The 17,435-nt window shown below is 37.4% G+C and overlaps 1 long non-coding RNA gene across 1 annotated transcript; it reads right to left on the bottom strand.

Annotated features, from left to right (window-relative positions):
• Nucleotide 1: 1 nt before the first annotated feature.
• Nucleotides 2-9,179, bottom strand: LOC149050795 (uncharacterized). The gene is made up of 3 exons (XR_016184421.1): nucleotides 8,206-9,179; nucleotides 289-443; nucleotides 2-101 (listed from the first exon to the last, which is right to left on the bottom strand). It is a non-coding gene; the product is annotated as an uncharacterized LOC149050795 (long non-coding RNA).
• Between the last annotated feature and the right edge of the window lie 8,256 nt (nucleotides 9,180-17,435).

The raw sequence follows: 17,435 nt of genomic DNA, 5'->3' as shown, positions 1-17,435 counted from the left end.
CCTGAGAATGACATTTGGATCTGAAGAACCTTTAGAGATGATAACAATGTCTTTCTTGATTAGGTCTATTTAGCTTCCAGGAATTCAATGTGAAGGACACCCTGGAGTGGCAAGAGAAAGCAAAATCAATTTGCCAAAAACCTTTAAAAACTTCACTTATGTGTACACTTGGTGTACTCAGTACTACTGAGTTATTCAAGTTTAAATAAACGTTTTAATCATGTCTTGAGGCACAATAAAAGACAATTTGCAGAGAGAAAATTCTAATGATAAGTACAAGTCACTCACATCAGGCAAGGGGTATTTCAGTTCATATGGATCAACATCAGTCAAAGGAACTGTGATCCTGTTTGGGAGAACCACAAATCCCACCACACATGAAGCATACTCAGACTAGGAATATCAAGAATATTTGCCATGTTTGTTAAGTCAAAGTCTATGTCCTGTAAAGAATAAAACAAAAACAAAATTTACAATAAGCTGGTTACCGAGAACAGGGGCATAGATTACATCACTATGAACAACATTTTACTTCCCTATAATATAAAACCATTGGATTCCCTGTTACAGTCTGTCTAGAGGGAGAAGAAGGTGGTTTCAAACCTCGTGGACAAATAATTTAAGGCAACAGAGCTTAATGTAAACTAGGCATATGCATGCATAGTATACTGTTTTTGAGTCCTTATTCATTCTTCAATGCTGTTTAATGACTGCTTTTTTTCAGATAACATTGTTAATCACAATAATTATTTCTGGGCATTGACATCTGGTTTTCTAGTTTTGTGCTACTGAAAACCATGTTTAAATTAACCAGAACAGAAAAAGCACAAACTATAGCAGCACTGATCAAAATATGTATTGCATCAATAAATTGAATTAATTTCAATACATTTAGAAAAAACTTAAATGAAAAACTAACAACACAAACAAAACTAGAACATAACAACAAGGAAGTTCAGACTATGATCTCCCTGAAGCTCGTCTTTGCCCTTCTTTCTTGTCTTGATGAGCCCAGAAAAAACTTCATGAAGCTCTGTCAATTTTTAATGTCATGATTCAGAGTTCAAATGCATGGAAACATTTTAAGTAAATTAATGTCTTTTAAAAGAAAGATAATGAATGCTCTTCTTTTTTCCAGTAAGTTCACATAAAATAAATCATGCCAGTTCATACGTTCTCTTGGAATGAAAATGTAAACTAAGGTGACTATAATCTTAAAGGAAAGTGCTTACAGAACTGTTATAGATTGAAAGGCAATAAATATCAGAGAGAAAATCTGTTATTTGTTCTAATTAATTGCAAATTCTTCATTTTAAAATAATTTTTCTTAATCAAGGTTCATTTAGTTTTATCTCAAATTCATTTTCTACAACACACAGTTTATAAATAACAAACATTCTTACATGTAAGTCTCTTTGTCTACAAGAAAGTGTTCCAGATAACAGAGACATGCTCTGGGATTTTGAACTGATTATGATAAAACTTGTTGAAAAAGATAATTACAAGTAAGATATTCCAAAAGCCAGAGAAATTAACATTTCAGCCTTTTAATTTAAAATTTGAGGGGAGAACGTTTAATGCCTGAAGAACACAACTAAAACTTCAGTTTCTCAATCTCTATTTTAGCTAAATTAAATATCCAACCAGACAAATTGGCCAGTGTATATTTACATGCTTTTTAGGCGAACTTTGAAGAACACAATCAGAAATTTGAGCTTTGTAAAAGGGATTAACCTTCTATTAAATTTGAGCTCTTATTTTAATGATAAAATCTTTAACTCATTAGGAATAAGAAAATCAGTTTTAAAAAAAAAAAGGCGGGGGGTTTGCCCTTCTTGACCATAAATATGTATACAATGCAACTTAAAATGGGCGTGCGAGTCCTATAAGTACATTTTGTATCTGCGTCAATCTATATACTGAAGGACATTTAATATCATCGATTTCTCGGCTTACTTCGGGACCGATATTGAAGAATGTAACATCACTTGGACCACTCTATATTTCGTGGTATTTGTTGTGTCTAACGAAATCGAAACAAAAAAAAAATGGGCGACCCTAAAAGCCGGAACGGCGGAATGGCGGAATGGCGGAAAATGACCCCAAATCCTAAAGCATGGAACGGCGGAAAGTGACCCCAAATCCTAAAGCACGGAACGGTGGAAAATGACCCCAAATCCTAAAGCATGGAACGGCGGAAAATGACCCCAAATCCTAAAGCATGGAACGGCGGAAAATGACCCCAAATCCTAAAGCACGGAACGGCGGAAAATGACCCCAAATCCTAAAGCATGGAACGGCGGAAAATGACCCCAAATCCTAAAGCACGGAACGGCGGAAAATGACCCCAAATCCTAAAGCACGGAACGGCGGAAAATGACCTCAAATCCTAAAGCACGGAACGGCGGAAAATGACCCCAAATCCTAAAACACGGAACGGATGCCAGGGCATGTTGCCCAAATTTCGTACAAAGACACCAAGCGCTTAGCTCATTTATCCTCACGACGATAACGCGCGTGACTAAAATTAAGTGTCACTAATTTTTTTTCTTTTACTGAGTGGTATAAATAATAATGAATCATTATGCATGAAAGATAGCTGCGTTTTCGCGTTGTAAACCTGTTTAGCTACCTTTTGTTATGCAAAATTTGCCATGAGTTGGTCGCGGCATAAAAAGTCGCACAGCATGTGGAAACCAACTCGACATACCACACTACAATAAACAATTATAACTTTCATACGTTTCCTGGTCACGTCTGCATTGATTTATTGAAACAATAATATCTCATATGCTTGTAAATGTGAGAACATCACAGGAACGTTTTCAGGCTTCTCAAAATATGACAACGTTCAGCCCAAGCTCCAAACTTAGACTAGCGTAAGAAAGTTAGCAGAAGGAAGCCGTCAAGAAGAATTTGAAGAAGGGAGCGAAGTCGAAAAACAAATATTCAAGCATCATTGCACACGGTTCCATGCACACAGCTTGAAACCTAACGATATGTTCACTTTTATTCCCATGGAGTATTTTTGCCTCTTTGAGGAAAAGACGCTTTTCCTTCTCGTCCTCACCTTACAGTTTTTTGATAACGACCTTCTCAGAATTGTTTCTCGCCACAAAAACCAAACCATAGGATCCTCGACCGATAGCCTCTTCTTTGTCTCGCAACTGCTTCCACTCGAATAATGGTAAACCATGACAATCCAAAGATCCGTCTGAATTACACTTCCCTTTCAGAAAGGGCAATTTAAACGCCATAGAGTTGACGATTTGCAATTTGTTGAGGAACAGAAGAAATCCGCTGAACGAATTGGTGAAATAGCCTCTTTTTTGTTTAGAAAGTTTTTTTCTTCAGCTGATATGTATGGGCGGCCGTCACCACCAAAAATACAAAAATGTCAAATAGATCAGCAAATACAAAGATGGTGTAAGGATCAGCTGCAGGATAGCATAGCTAATAAAGAAATGGCATGGCCAAATTATAGACAGTCTAGTTTTCCTTCGTGAAACAGAACACCCTAAACATGAATAGTTTAGCCAAATGAGAAACGGTCTAGTAGCCCATGTTGAGTTGGATCATGAGATTGTGAAATGGACTAGCTTAATTACGAATAGCTTAGCACTCATTTGCAATACAGTACTCAAACGGTGTAGCGTTGAGTTAAACGGCTCAGGGTAACGTCGAGTAGCACAGCGTACGCACAAACGGTGTAGCGTTGCGTCAAATGGCTCAGCGTAATTCAGAATGGTACAGCGTACACACATATGGTGTAGCGCTGCGGGAAATGGCTCAGCGTAATGTCGAATGGTACAGCGTACATAAAAACAGTGTAGCGTTGTGTGAAATGGCTCAGCGTAATGTCGAATGGTACAGCGTACATGCAAACAGTGTAGCGTTGCGTGAAATGGCTTAGCGTAATGTCGAATGGTACAGCGTACATACAAACAGTGTAGCGTTACGTGAAGTGGCTTAGCGTAATGTCGAATGGCACAGCGTACACACAAATGGTGTAGCGTTGCGTGAAATAGCTCAGCGTAATGTAGAATGTTACAGCGTAGACACAAATAGTGTAGCGTTAGGTCGAATAGCTTTGCAAAACATCAGACGCTCTATCTGAACATTAAATTGCTTAGTATTACTTGAAATATTTCGATGTTGTGGCGAATCGTCGTGGCGTGATGTGAAGGCTATGCCATTCCTTTATTAGCTATGCTATCCTGCAGCTGATCCTTAAGCCATCTTTGTATTTGCTGATCTATACGACATCCTTGTATTTTTGGTGGTGACGGCCGCCAAGGCATCTCGCCGAAACCACCAAAAATACAAACCGCAAATGGAACAGCGATCTGCTGGGGGCATGACGTCATCGAATGTGAAGACTGACGCGAAACCATTACATGGCGTAGTATAGTCTTCACTTCGCTTTGCCGTAAAGCAGAGCCAATTTGGTAAGTTTCTCCTCTTTTTTCACTGCTGATATTGCACTAATTCGTTGTCGTTCATGAAAGCGTCAATTAAAATAGCAACGAGACTGAATTCTACCACGATTTGCCGGCCTCCCGGTTTACCACAGTTTGCACGCTTTGGTGGGCCTGAACATGTTTATAGTATTAAGAAGTGTTATGACGTGCATTAAATGTCAATTGTCGAGCTCTCTTTTCTTTCTCCGACTCACGCTTACTTTTCAATGAGAGTCCAACTTCAACGGCTCTTTGAACATTGGAGGAGTACGTGAGAAGTTGAATATTGTGTGTGCCCTGGACGCCATAGTAAGAAAACTGCTATCCTTGATCTGTTTTGACATTTTTCGATCAAAGTGATATCGGAATGCTTTAATTGGTGTGCCGGACGATAAGAGTAAGCTAAGAGAAGACATATTTATTATTTTAAAAAGGTGTACATTATATTGCTTTGTTTATTAATTTTTTCCTGGGTGCAGTGATAGTAAAAGTAATGCACCGTAATGCACCGTATTAAACTCAACTATTATTAAAATGTGCATTAAATGTCTATTGCCGAGCTCTCATTTCTTTTCTTTTCTGACTTGCGCTTACTTTTCAAAGGAAGTTTAACTTCAACGGTTCTTTGAACATTGCAGGAGTACGTGAGAAGTTGGATTTTGTGTGTGCCCTGGACGCCATGGTCACGCAACTCTAGTCAATATATCCAGTGTGTACTGAACTCAGTCTGTAGCAATAATAATAATAAAAATAATAATAATAATAATAATAATAATCACAAAAATTAATAGTTGAGGTACAGAAATGTAAAAATAAATAAAAATGTAAATAAATACGTCTACCGAAACAAACGACGAAACAGCAAGATGTCCTGTCAATTGTCTGAATTATGCAATAGTTTATATTCAACAAGTTGCGACTGTAACAGATCGAACGGTAAAACTCGACCTAGAGTTGGACAATTACCTACAACTACGTGCATTACGGTGTCCGCACTAGTCTTCCTTAATACGTGATGACTACGGAATGGGAAAGAGCACAGGGAAGATAAGTATGTATGCGCGCAAAACCAACTCAGAAAAAATATTACTCTGGCAAAAACTATTTTGGAACGCGAAAAAAACCCTTCAACTGTTTCCGGTCCAGACATGTAATCTACGTTTGATCGACAAAATAAAAATGGAACTTACTTTTAATTGACGCTGTCATGAACGACAACGAATAAGTGCAATATCAGCAGTGAAAAAAGAGGAGAAACTTACCAAATTGGCTCTGCTTTACGGCAAAGCGAAGTGAAGACTATACTACGCCATGTAATGGTTTCGTGTCAGTCTTCACATTCGATGACGTCATACCCCCAGCAGATCGCTGTTCCATTTGCGGTTTGTATTTTTGGTGGTTTCGGCGAGATGCCTTGGCGGCCGTCACCACCAAAAATACAAGAATGTCGTATAGATCAGCAAATACAAAGATGGCTTAAGGATCAGCCGCAGGATAGTATAGCTAATAAAGGAATGGCATAGCCTTCACGTCACGCCACGACGATTCGCCACAACATCGAAATATTTCAAGTATTACTAAGCAATTTAATGTTCAGATAGAGCGTCTGATGTTTTGCAAAGCTATTCGATCTAACGCTACATTATTTGTGTCTACGCTGTACCATTCTACATTACGCTGAGCCATTTCACGCAACGCTACACCATTTGTGTGTACGCTGTGCCATTCGACATTATGCTAAGCCACTTCACGCAACGCTACACTGTTTGTATGTACGCTGTACCATTCGACATTACGCTAAGCCATTTCACGCAACGCTACACTGTTTGCATGTACGCTGTACCATTCGACATTACGCTGAGCCATTTCACACAACGCTACACTGTTTTTATGTACGCTGTACCATTCGACATTACGCTGAGCCATTTCCCGCAGCGCTACGCCATATGTGTGTACGCTGTACCATTCTACATTAAGCTGAGCCATATGACGCAACGCTACACCGTTTGTGCGTACGCTGTGCTACTCGACGTTACCCTGAGCCGTTTAACTCAACGCTACACCGTTTGAGTACTGTATTGCAAATGAGTGCTAAGCTATTCGTAATTGAGCTAGTCCATTTCACAATCTCATGTTCCAACTCAACATGGGCTACTAGACCGTTTCTCATTTGGCTAAACTATTCATGTTTAGGGTGTTCTGTTTCACGAAGGAAAACTAGACTGTCTATAATTTGGCTATGCCATTCTTTTGTTAGCTATGCTACCCTGCAGTTGATCCTTACACCATCTTTGTATTTGCTGATCTATTTGACATCCTTGTATTTTTGGTGGTGACGGCCGCCCATAGATATGTAAGCCGTAAATTTCACAGTAGGATGGTGGTGTTTTGGACACCAGGTCGCGAAGAAATTCTTCAAATTCTTCTTGACGGCTTCCTTCTTCTAACTTTCTTTTGTCTTTTCACGCCATGAGAAATTCCCACGCGCGTGACACCCTGCAAACCTCTCTTCAACTAGTGTTACTCAAGTCCCAAAACTTATTCGTGGATGAAAAAACGCTCGTATTGAAGGGCTCGTAACGAGGGCTTGCTCTCACGCTAGTCTAAGTTTGGAGCTGGGGCTGAACGTTGTCACATTTTGAGAAGCCTGAAAACGTTCCTGTGATGTTCTCACATTTACAAGCATATGAGACGTTATTGTTTCAATAAATCAATACAGACGTGACCAGGAAACGTATCAAAGTTACAATTGTTTATTGTAATGTGGTATGTCGAGTTTGGTTTCATGGCAAATTTTGCTTAACAAAAGGTAACTAAAGAGGTTTACAACGCGAAAACGCAGCTATCTTTCATGCATAATGGTTCATTATTATTTATTCTACTCAGTAAAAGAAAAAAATTAATAACACTTAATTTTAGTCACGCGCGTTATCGTCGTGGGGATAAATGAGCCAAGCGCTTGGTGTCTTTGTACAAAATTTGTGCAACATGCCCTGACATCCGTTCCGTGTTTTAGGATTTGGGGTCATTTTCCGCCGTTCGATGTTTTAGTGTCGGAAACAGAATAATAGCATAGATATCAAATAGCGATTGTGAAATGTTTGTCTGGAAATTTTGTTATTCTTATGTCTGGAAGATTCGTATCTAGCCAATCAGCGTTCTTTTTAACTAAGGTGTCCCGCAAAGAAAAGGAACAATTGTCTGTGATTTATTCAGCTTTCAGTCGAAGTAATCTTTCACATCAGTCGAGTCGAGGAGTTGTGACAGTTGTGAAACCTAGCGAGAATAGAAGAGGAGAAGAATAAAAATCTAGTGAAGACGAGACAGTGTGGGCTATCCTTACTAATTCCCCACATTAGGATCTGAGGTCATTTTTCGCCGTTCCGTGTTTTAGGATTTGGGGTCATTTTCCGCCGTTCCATGTTTTAGGATTTGGGGTCATTTTCCGCCGTTCCGTGTTTTAGGATTTGGGGTCATTTTCCGCCGTTCCGTGTTTTAGGATTTGGGGTCATTTTCCGCCATTCCGCCATTCCGCCGTTCCGGCTTTTAGGGTCGCCCAAAAAAATTGAAGGGTTGGTGCATGTTAGGGTAGTTCATTTGAGTTGGAGGACATTGTTTTGTCCATCACCCCATTCCTTAGTGATCAGTGCAACATTTGTCAGAAGATGAGTAAGTAACGTTCCTATGTAATAGGATACATTTCATAGACATTGAATCGGTTGAAAGTTCTTTGAAGATCTCTCACCTGTGAGGGTTCCTGGTAAATATTATTATTTCATCATGGTAAAAAGAAGTTTCTTAACACATCCGATGTACAAAGTGAAGCCGAGACGAGTTTTTAGAACAAGTCATCGTGATCCGTCATCAAATGTAACACATTTGTCGAAAGAAACCGACTCTCCAACTTGCGACATCGGTTCTTTCAGTTGTAAATTCACGGCAACTCGTCCGCCATTTTGATGTAGCTGCTAAGAAACTGGGTCGAGACTTAGCTAATCTTGGCCAATCAGAAAGAAGACGCCGTGCTAAAAGAAATCTGGGTGCTTAACTCTTACGAATCTGGATCTTTTGAAATCGGGAATTCGGATTTTGCGGTAAAACATGAAATCCTAAAACGACTTTCAATGCTGAGAAATCCATCCTTAAAGGGGATCTCAATGAAGCCAATAGACAAGATTTAAAAGAACCGATCCAACTATTATCGACTATTCTTCCTAAAGGAACTGAAACCGAGTGATCTCTTCTTTGCCAACAAAAGTGTATCTAAAAGTTACATCTCTACTACCGTGTTTTCAGATTTCAAAGCCAAAAGAAATCAAGAGGTAAGAAGTTGACTATCGACGCCAAGAACCAAGAAAACTTCTTCTATCCATCATTTACGTACTTCGAACACAGTAACAGTGCCACGCTTTAATACATATTTTATGAAAAATTCAATAGCATTTAGGGCTTCTATTGTGTGGAATCTCCTTACCCCGGATCTCGCAAACACATCCAATGTCAAGAACTATACAAGAAAGGCCTCCAAATCGAACAAATTACGTAACTTAGACTTTCAGGCGGAATCTCCGCAAACAATGCCTCACAATAATGATAACGATTTTCTATATTATTGAGACGATTCTAATATATTTTTATTCCTTAGGTTTTAGTTTAAATGCACGACCCCATAAGCGGCAACGCTTTAATCACCATCGTGTTGAAATAAAAGTTGTTGTTGTTGTTGTTGTTGTTGTTGACGCTGCCACTTTCAAAATCAACCTAGTAATCTGGCCGCAAGCTGTCGACTCGCGAAAACCACATTGAGCGGTTCACAAACAGCTACTGCTCTGACCATAAAAAAGAAAAAATCATCACTCGCATCAAAAATATATATTTTTTGTAGCATCTAATTGTTAAGGCAGATCATCATTGGGAGACAAGGCGTGGTGAATGTCATCATTTCATAATGATGTACTTCTCATTAGCTGAGATGAAAATTACACGTTTTTTTGGAACTGATGATTGAATTTCCATTCAGCTGATATCCTTATGCTGGTAAGAGAAATCTGAAAATCACAAAGCGCCGTCAATGTCATTATCTTATAATAATGTACTTCCTGCTGCCTTAGACAAAAATTATATGGTTTTTTTAAACTGGAGATGGAATTTCCATTCAGCCGATATCTTTAAGCTGGTTAAAGGAAATTTGAAAACAAAATTCCCTCACATCAGAGCTCCTCTTCACATATCTTTAAACACAAACAAACAATTTAGAAAGACAATATGAAAGTAATGATTCTTTGGACAGCGCTCTCATGTAGTCTTAGATTGAGCAACGAACCAAACAAGCCGGAAAGATTTTAGGTAAGGAAGTTGTACACAAATGAATGAGGGTACTGCACATAAAACCAATGTCAATCAAGAGATCATGAGGTAATAATGTTGATTTATTTATAAATCAACATCATTTTTTTTAATTCTGACAATAGGTCAAGGGCCTCAGTTGAGAACAATAGCTGTGTAAGTCAATGAAGAGGTTTCTCAAATATGGCTCAAACGAATTTGTGAATCAGCAGTCTTTCAAACTTCTTTGCTATTGCTAATTGACCTCGACGTTTTCACAGAAACCATCTCTATGCCTTGGAAAAAAATTAATTTTATTAGAAAGTTTAGTAGCCAACTGGCATGCATATTGACATGTAACTCCTTTTTTACTGTATTAATGCATGTTGATAGGGCAGGATTGCAGTTTTATTTCTTCCTTTTCCCTTCTTTAACAGCAAACATTTTCTACTGGCAGTTTTTATGACAGTGTCAGAGACAACAGAAAAAAATATATATATATATAAGAAAAGAAAGAGTTTCGATAGCAAATTTTTTTTTTAATTTTTTATTCATTGATTTTTTTTCAGGTGTACAGGTTGGCGGGATTTAACCTATTATTCACTTGTTTCAGCATAGCATCCTCTGTAGTAATTCTTTGAAACATTTTCATTTCATCAGTCATACAGTCCACTTTTTTTCAAACATTTCTTAATTGCCATTTCTTGCTCGCCATTTCTTGCTCTTCCTGTTCCCACAACACATCTTGAGTTAATTTAACATGTTCTTAGGGGAATCCAACTGTTTTTCATCTTCTGTGAAATTTAAGATACAACGCTAGCAATGTTTACCAATGATGCCCTGGGTTATCTGAGGTAAGAATCCTTATTGACAATTTGTGATACTTTGGACATGGGCAAGCCAGTTAGCTTTTTACAAAGCACAGCCTAGGAGTTACAAATCCAGTGAGCAACAGGGTGAAGAGCTGAACCAGAGACCACAAGAGTAAAAGTCTAGTGCCCTGACCACTTGGCCAAAATGCCTCCAAATAATGCTGGCAAAATTCACATGAATGTCACATTTGTAATAATATTCTACATATATCAAGATACAAGCTGTTAGTATTAAAATGAAGGCTCAAGGAGAACTACAAAGATCATTTGCAGACTATTTTTTATTTGAAACTGTTTAAAAACTGGGCTTGAACCGAGTCCAATAATATTGAGCAATAGGATTAAAAAACCTATCATTCAAAATAAAACCATCAATGTGCCAGGAAAGTCATGTTACATGTATTATATTTTACTCTATCTTTTCTCATTGCTGGGTACTTCTCCTAGTTTACATTTATAGAAAAAGAAAAAAAGAATGGTATCCACTTGTCATTCACAACAGTGATTTTGCTTTACTTAATCACAGACAGATCATGCTACCAAAAAATTTAGAACAGATTGCCCAATAATTTTTATTTTTGCCTTCATGAACTAGCTTCTTTAATAAAGTTCAAACAAATCTAGCATGTTGTCCATTGCACCCAAACTTTTGCTGCTTAAGTCATCTCAGCATCATTATCATTATCACTTCAATCTTCCTTAAAAACAACAGCATTCAATTATCTTATGCCATGAAAAAAATTTCACTCAAATGACTGGATTAATTTGGCCACTGCTTACCCTGTTATATAATTATATAGTACCTGGTTTTTATAGCCAATTGGGCCGAGGGAGAATACCAACAAACTTAAGAAAAAAATATAAAATGAAAACAGTTATGGGAGGAACACAAAATGGGACTTAAATGTTGATTTAACAAACAAATCCTAATTTGATTCTGGTTGGATAATGAATGCAGATTCTATTCTCTCTACACTTTCCTTAACTGTAGAAAATTTTCAAAAGGGTTATTTTCTTGTTCTGCTTCAGTCATACTGATCAACACTTTGAACAAAAACTTGTTGAACAACTACAAGTTAAAAGGACAAAAAGACATGAAGAAAGTGAGTTTCTATGAAAGGAGCCTTTGCGCACATGGATGTAAATTTTACATGATGGAAGCAGTGTTGCCAAGTTCTTAGAGCAACTTCAAGCTCTTCACTCTGTTACTTAAAGGATTTGTTCTCAACTGTTGTGAGTTCAACTGCAATGTACAAGACTGCAATTTGCATATTGATGAGCCTAGGTAAAAACTCTATGCAGTTCAACCAATTGTTAGTGTCTTGATTCAGAGTTAAAATGCATGAAAATGTTGAGGTAATTCCTCAGTTTATCACTGTGCATCCTTTAATGCACCGTAAAATCATGTGATCTAGGGAATGAGTATACATGCATTCCAAGAACATAGTATTGTTTTTCAATCCAAAGACCAGGTGAAGAAGTACAATGGTCTTTGGCTCCTGAACAAGTACAGTGACCTATACTTTTTATGGCATAATTTTGTTCTACCATTTATCCCTTTAAATTGGGGATTTTAAAAAAATTATCCAAAGGGCAAAAAAGGTAAGGCTAAAAGCATGCACAAATTAGCCCTTTACTCGAGGATTCAAATTATGATCTTGAAAGGAATGACTCAGGGAACATTTTGAGTCTATGTCATTTAAATTTGCCTGATTTTCCCACAAATTATATATCAAATTGTTCTATTAATGCTCCAAACTTTCAACCTACTCTATCAAGTTATTTTCAAGGGTTACTTAAAAAACCCTAGCTTCCACTTGCAGCAAAATGTACAGTGAACCAATGAAAGAACACACATGATTAGTGCCAGTACAGGACGGTGTAATTGGGGTATGTTTGGCCCATTGTATCTCCTAAATAAGCATGGTGACTTATCTCTTAAAATTAATGCAATTTTTTAGAACACACATTTGCAAGGAACATTTAAAGAAAGTTTCAAGAAGATTACTCCATAAATATTTTTTCAAAGGAATCACCTTAATGAAATTAATGTCTTTTACAAAAAAGACACTGAATGCTTTTTTTTTCAGTTTTAATTTGTTCACCCAAAATAAATCATGTCAGTTGGTAAATTATCTTGCAAAGAAAAGCAAAGGTTACAATAGTCTTCAAGCAAAGTGCTTCTGTTATAGTTTAAAAGGCACTCAATAACAGAGACAATCTGTAATTTGTTCTAATTCCCTGCAAATTCTTCATTTTAAAAGAAGATTTACAAAATAAGATTCCTTTAGTTTCTTTTCAAATTCATTTCCTACACCACACAGTTTATGAATAACAAACATTCTTAAATCTCTTTGTGTACAAGAAAGAAAGTGTTCCAGAGGACTGAAACATGCTAAGGGATAAATAATTATGATGAAACTTGTTGCAAAAGATATTTTGGTGAGATATTCCAAAAGTCACACAATTAAAATTTCTGCCTTTTCTCATAAAATTCCAGGGAGACCACTTGATGCCTGCAGAACACAACTGAAACTTAGGTTTCTCAATGTCTAACTTAGCTCAATTAAAAATCTGATGAGACAAATTGGCCAATTTACATTAAATTATGCCTTAGAGGTCAACTTTGAAGAACCCAATCAAAAATTTGAATTTTGTAAAAGGGATTAACCTTCTATTATTTTTTTAGCTTTTATTTTTATGCTTAAGAGCCTGTGATAAGCAATCATTCTTGCAATAAATCACCATGATAGAATCTTAAATTCATTTAGCACAATAAAATCATAAAAAATGAAAAGAAAAAAAGGTGTTGCCCTTCTAGACCATAAATATGTTTACAATGCGGCTTAAAATGGGTGTGCAAGTCCTATAAATATAATCTCCTTCCAAACATAGCCATGCCAACTGATGTACATGGAAAATACATTTTCTATCTGCGTCAATCTACATACTGAAGGACATTTAATATCATCGATTTCTCTCCTTCGTGACCAATATCAAAGAATGTAACATGACTTGGATCACGCTATATTTCGAAGAGAGGATTTTGAATCTAAATTTCTTGCTGTTTGTTGTGACTAACGAAAACCAAACGAAAATTAAATCGAAGGGTTGGTGCATGTTAGGGTAGTTCATTTGAGTTGTCCAACGGGGTTAAGTCCATGGACTGGAGGACATTGTTTTGTCCATCACCCCATTCCTTCGTGATCAGTGCAACATTTGTTAGAGGATGACTAAGTAACGTTCCTATGTAATAAGATACATTTCAATGACAATGAATTGGTTCAAAGTTCTTTGAAGATCTCTCACCTGTCGCGTGGTTCCTGGTAAACATTAGAATTTCACCATGGTAGAAAGACGTTACCTTACATATCCGATGTACAAAGTGAAGATTAGACGAGTTTTTAGAATAGGTCATTATCATCCGTTATCAAATGTAACACAACTGTCGAAATAAACTGACTATTCAGTGCGACATCGACTCTTTCAATTCTAAATTCACAGCAGCTCGTCCGCCATTTTGAATGTGACTGCTAAGAAACTGGGTTGAGAGCTTGTCTAGGCCAATCAGAAAGAAGATACTGTGTTAAAAGAAATCTGGGCGCTTAACTCGGACGAATCTGGATTTTGATTTTGAAATCGGGAATTCGGATTTTGCGTTAAAGCATGAAATCCAAAAACGACTTTCAACGCTGAGAAATCCATACTCAAAATGGATCTCAATTAAGAAATCCAACTCCGGATCTCATGAATATCTGTTTTGTGTTCTTCCGGGAAATCCCAAAAGGATCTATTCTAGGAGGGGTCTCGATGTGGTTAACCGTCGGCTCTAAAAAGAAAAAAAATTAGCTTTGAATTTTTTAATGGAAATCCACCTTAGGGAAAGATTTTTCAGCGTCGAAATCCGTTTTTGTTTTTCATTTTTACTGCAAAATCGGAAATATGTATTTCAAGATTTTACTCCGGATTTACAAATCGAAAGCACCCAGAACTTTAGAGCCGCTTTCCAAATATTCCACAAGTATTCGAAGTTATTTTGGACTCTTTTGAATAGAAATAAAATTTAAATCATTCTTATGATTCACTTTCAACAAAATGCATCAAAGTGATGTACGTTCAGGGGCGTACATCACGTGAGTACTTGGGCATGAGTATGATAGATAAGCTGATGGACGAGGTTTAAAAGAACCGTTCCAGCTATTATAGACTTACTCTTTTGATGATCATTGGTTTGATGACGGTAGTGGAAAGACAACAATACTGTCTATTCTTCTTAAAAGAACTTTGCTTACAACTGTGTATTTAAAAATTACATCTCTACTACCGTGTTTTCAGATTTCAAAGCAAAAAAAAAAATCAACAGGTAAGAAGTTGACTATCGACGCTGCTATTTTCAAAATCAACATAGTAATATGGCCGCAAGCTATCGACTCGCGAAAACCACATCCAGCGGTTCACAAGCAGCTACTGCTCTGACCATAAAAAAGCAAAGATCATTATTTGCATCAAGAATATATATTTATTGTAGCATCTAATTGTTAAGGCAGATTAACATTGGGAGACAAGGCGTGGTCAATGTCATCATTTCACCATGATGTACTTCTCACTAGCTGAGATGAAAATTATATGGTTTTTGGAACTGGTGATTGAATTTCCATTCAGCTAATATCCTTATGCTGGTAAGAGAAATCTGAAAATCACAAAGTGCAGAAAATGTCATTATCTTATAATAATGTACTTCTTACTACCTTAGACGAAAGTTATATGGTTTTTTAAACTGGAGATGGAATTTCCATACAGCTGATATCTTTAAGCTGGTTAGAGGAAATCTGAAAACAAAATTACTTCACAACAGGGCTCCTCTTCTCATATCTTGAGACACAAACAAACAAGTAATAGTGTATTTTGATCGTCCGGGTGAGTGTAGTCCTGAGAAGGACTGTTGTCGGTAATGGTGATTGACGTTTCGAAGCGCAGGAGTCGGGTCACGTTTGAGTTCTTCGTAAGTTTGTTTGTCGTTAACAAATTTTTGAATTAGCAGTCTTTCAAACTTCTTCTTTGCCATTGCTAAATTGATGACGACGTTTTCCCAGAAACCATCTTCATTCCCTAGAAAAAAATTAAATTTATGAGACAGTTTAGTGGCCAACTGGCATGTACATTGACATGTATCTCCCTTTTTACTTTATCAATGCGCGTTTGATAAGGCTGGATTGCAGTTTTATTTCTTCCTTTTCCCCTTTTTAAACAGCAGACAGTTTTTACGACAGTGTTGCAGACAAAGCTTTGATGTTTATCTGAAAAGGACCAAGAAGACTGTGGAATGGACATGCTCTCCCTGGATCTTTCCTGGCCAGAACGAACAGCCAAGAAATCGTCGTAGCAAAATTTGAAGACGAGATCATTCGTTTGAAGGAACTGTGTACACACATGGAAATTATAGTTGAGAGACTGAGACGAAGACCGCTGTTTTTGTATAATAAAGTGTAAAGTAAGTAATTAAACAATTAAAGGAAGATGAACCACCTTCGATCTGAATTTACAGGTACACTAACAGTACTATCACTGAAACAGAATAGTGCCTCTAACTGGTGTAGGAGCATTTATTGCAATGAGGGTGTTTCATACTCGGTAGGGGTCATTATTAGAACAACAGCGCTTATTAACAAAAACGAATTCGAAGGAGGTGCTTATTAGAGGAGGCCCTTCTTAGAGGGTGCTTATTAGAGAGGGGCGCTTATTAAAGGGGGTGCTTATTAGAGAGGGGGCGCTTATTAGAGGGGGTGCTTATTAGAGAGGGTGCTTATTGGAGGGGATGCTTATTAGAGAAGGGGCGCTTTTGGCACGAGGGCGCCAAATCAAATCATTACGGTACTGATCAGTGATACCTGTTTAAACAGTACGAAAAGCTATTAAATTAACAGTCGAATCGTTAGTTCAAGCTAATCTATTACACACTTGTTTAGGCGTAGCATCCTCTGTAGTAATTCTTTGTAACGTTTTCATTTCATCAGTCATACAGTCCACCTTGTTCCTACATTTCTTAACGACCATTTCCTGCTCTGCCTGTTTCCGCAACACGTCTTGGGTTGATTTGTATATGTCCAAGAGGGAATCCAACTGTTTCATCTTCTGTGAAAATATTATCAATAATTTACAATAAACAGTCATAAGGGCAATTCTGTCTATTTTGGTTCCTCAAGCTCAAAGTGTTAATCAGTCGACTTTCCAAAATAATAACTAAGTCCAAGGGTACTGCTTTACTACGCTCTGTAATATATCCGTAGAACCAGAAAACCGTTTTGTTTACTAGACGTGTGTGATTTTTTAACTCGTCATATGACTGGAGAAAGAGTATATCCAGGAGACAAGAGTAAGTACTACCTCCCTGTAACCGAAAAAACCAAAGGTTTAATTCCAGATCATTACTTGTACTGCGAGGGGAATGGAAAATTGTTGAATTTCCAAGGGGTGAGGAAGAGTGGGATCCTGGTGGTAGAAGAAGAGACCACAGTGCATGACCTTCATTAAAAATTTATGGAGATACAAGAAAGCTTGTTGATGGAATCTTTTCATTCAACTTCCCCTACCATTTCTGTGCTTGAATTTAAACCTTTCTCTGGAGCTCACGTCCCGTATTATATTCAACTTATTTGAACAATCCTGCAGCAACTGAATCGATTTCCAGCATCAAAGGTGATCTTCCAGTTAGATACTCTTTACGCGATTGAACTCCAGTAAGGTTCAATTATTAGAAGACAAAAAAAATGAGCTGAAA

The sequence above is a fragment of the Pocillopora damicornis genome, chromosome 2 (genome assembly GCF_964200805.1).
Source record: "Pocillopora damicornis chromosome 2, jaPocDami1.2, whole genome shotgun sequence".
Lineage (NCBI taxonomy): Eukaryota > Metazoa > Cnidaria > Anthozoa > Scleractinia > Pocilloporidae > Pocillopora > Pocillopora damicornis.
The sequence above is the reverse complement of the archived record's forward strand: the minus strand, read 5'-3'. Positions and strand labels throughout refer to the sequence as shown.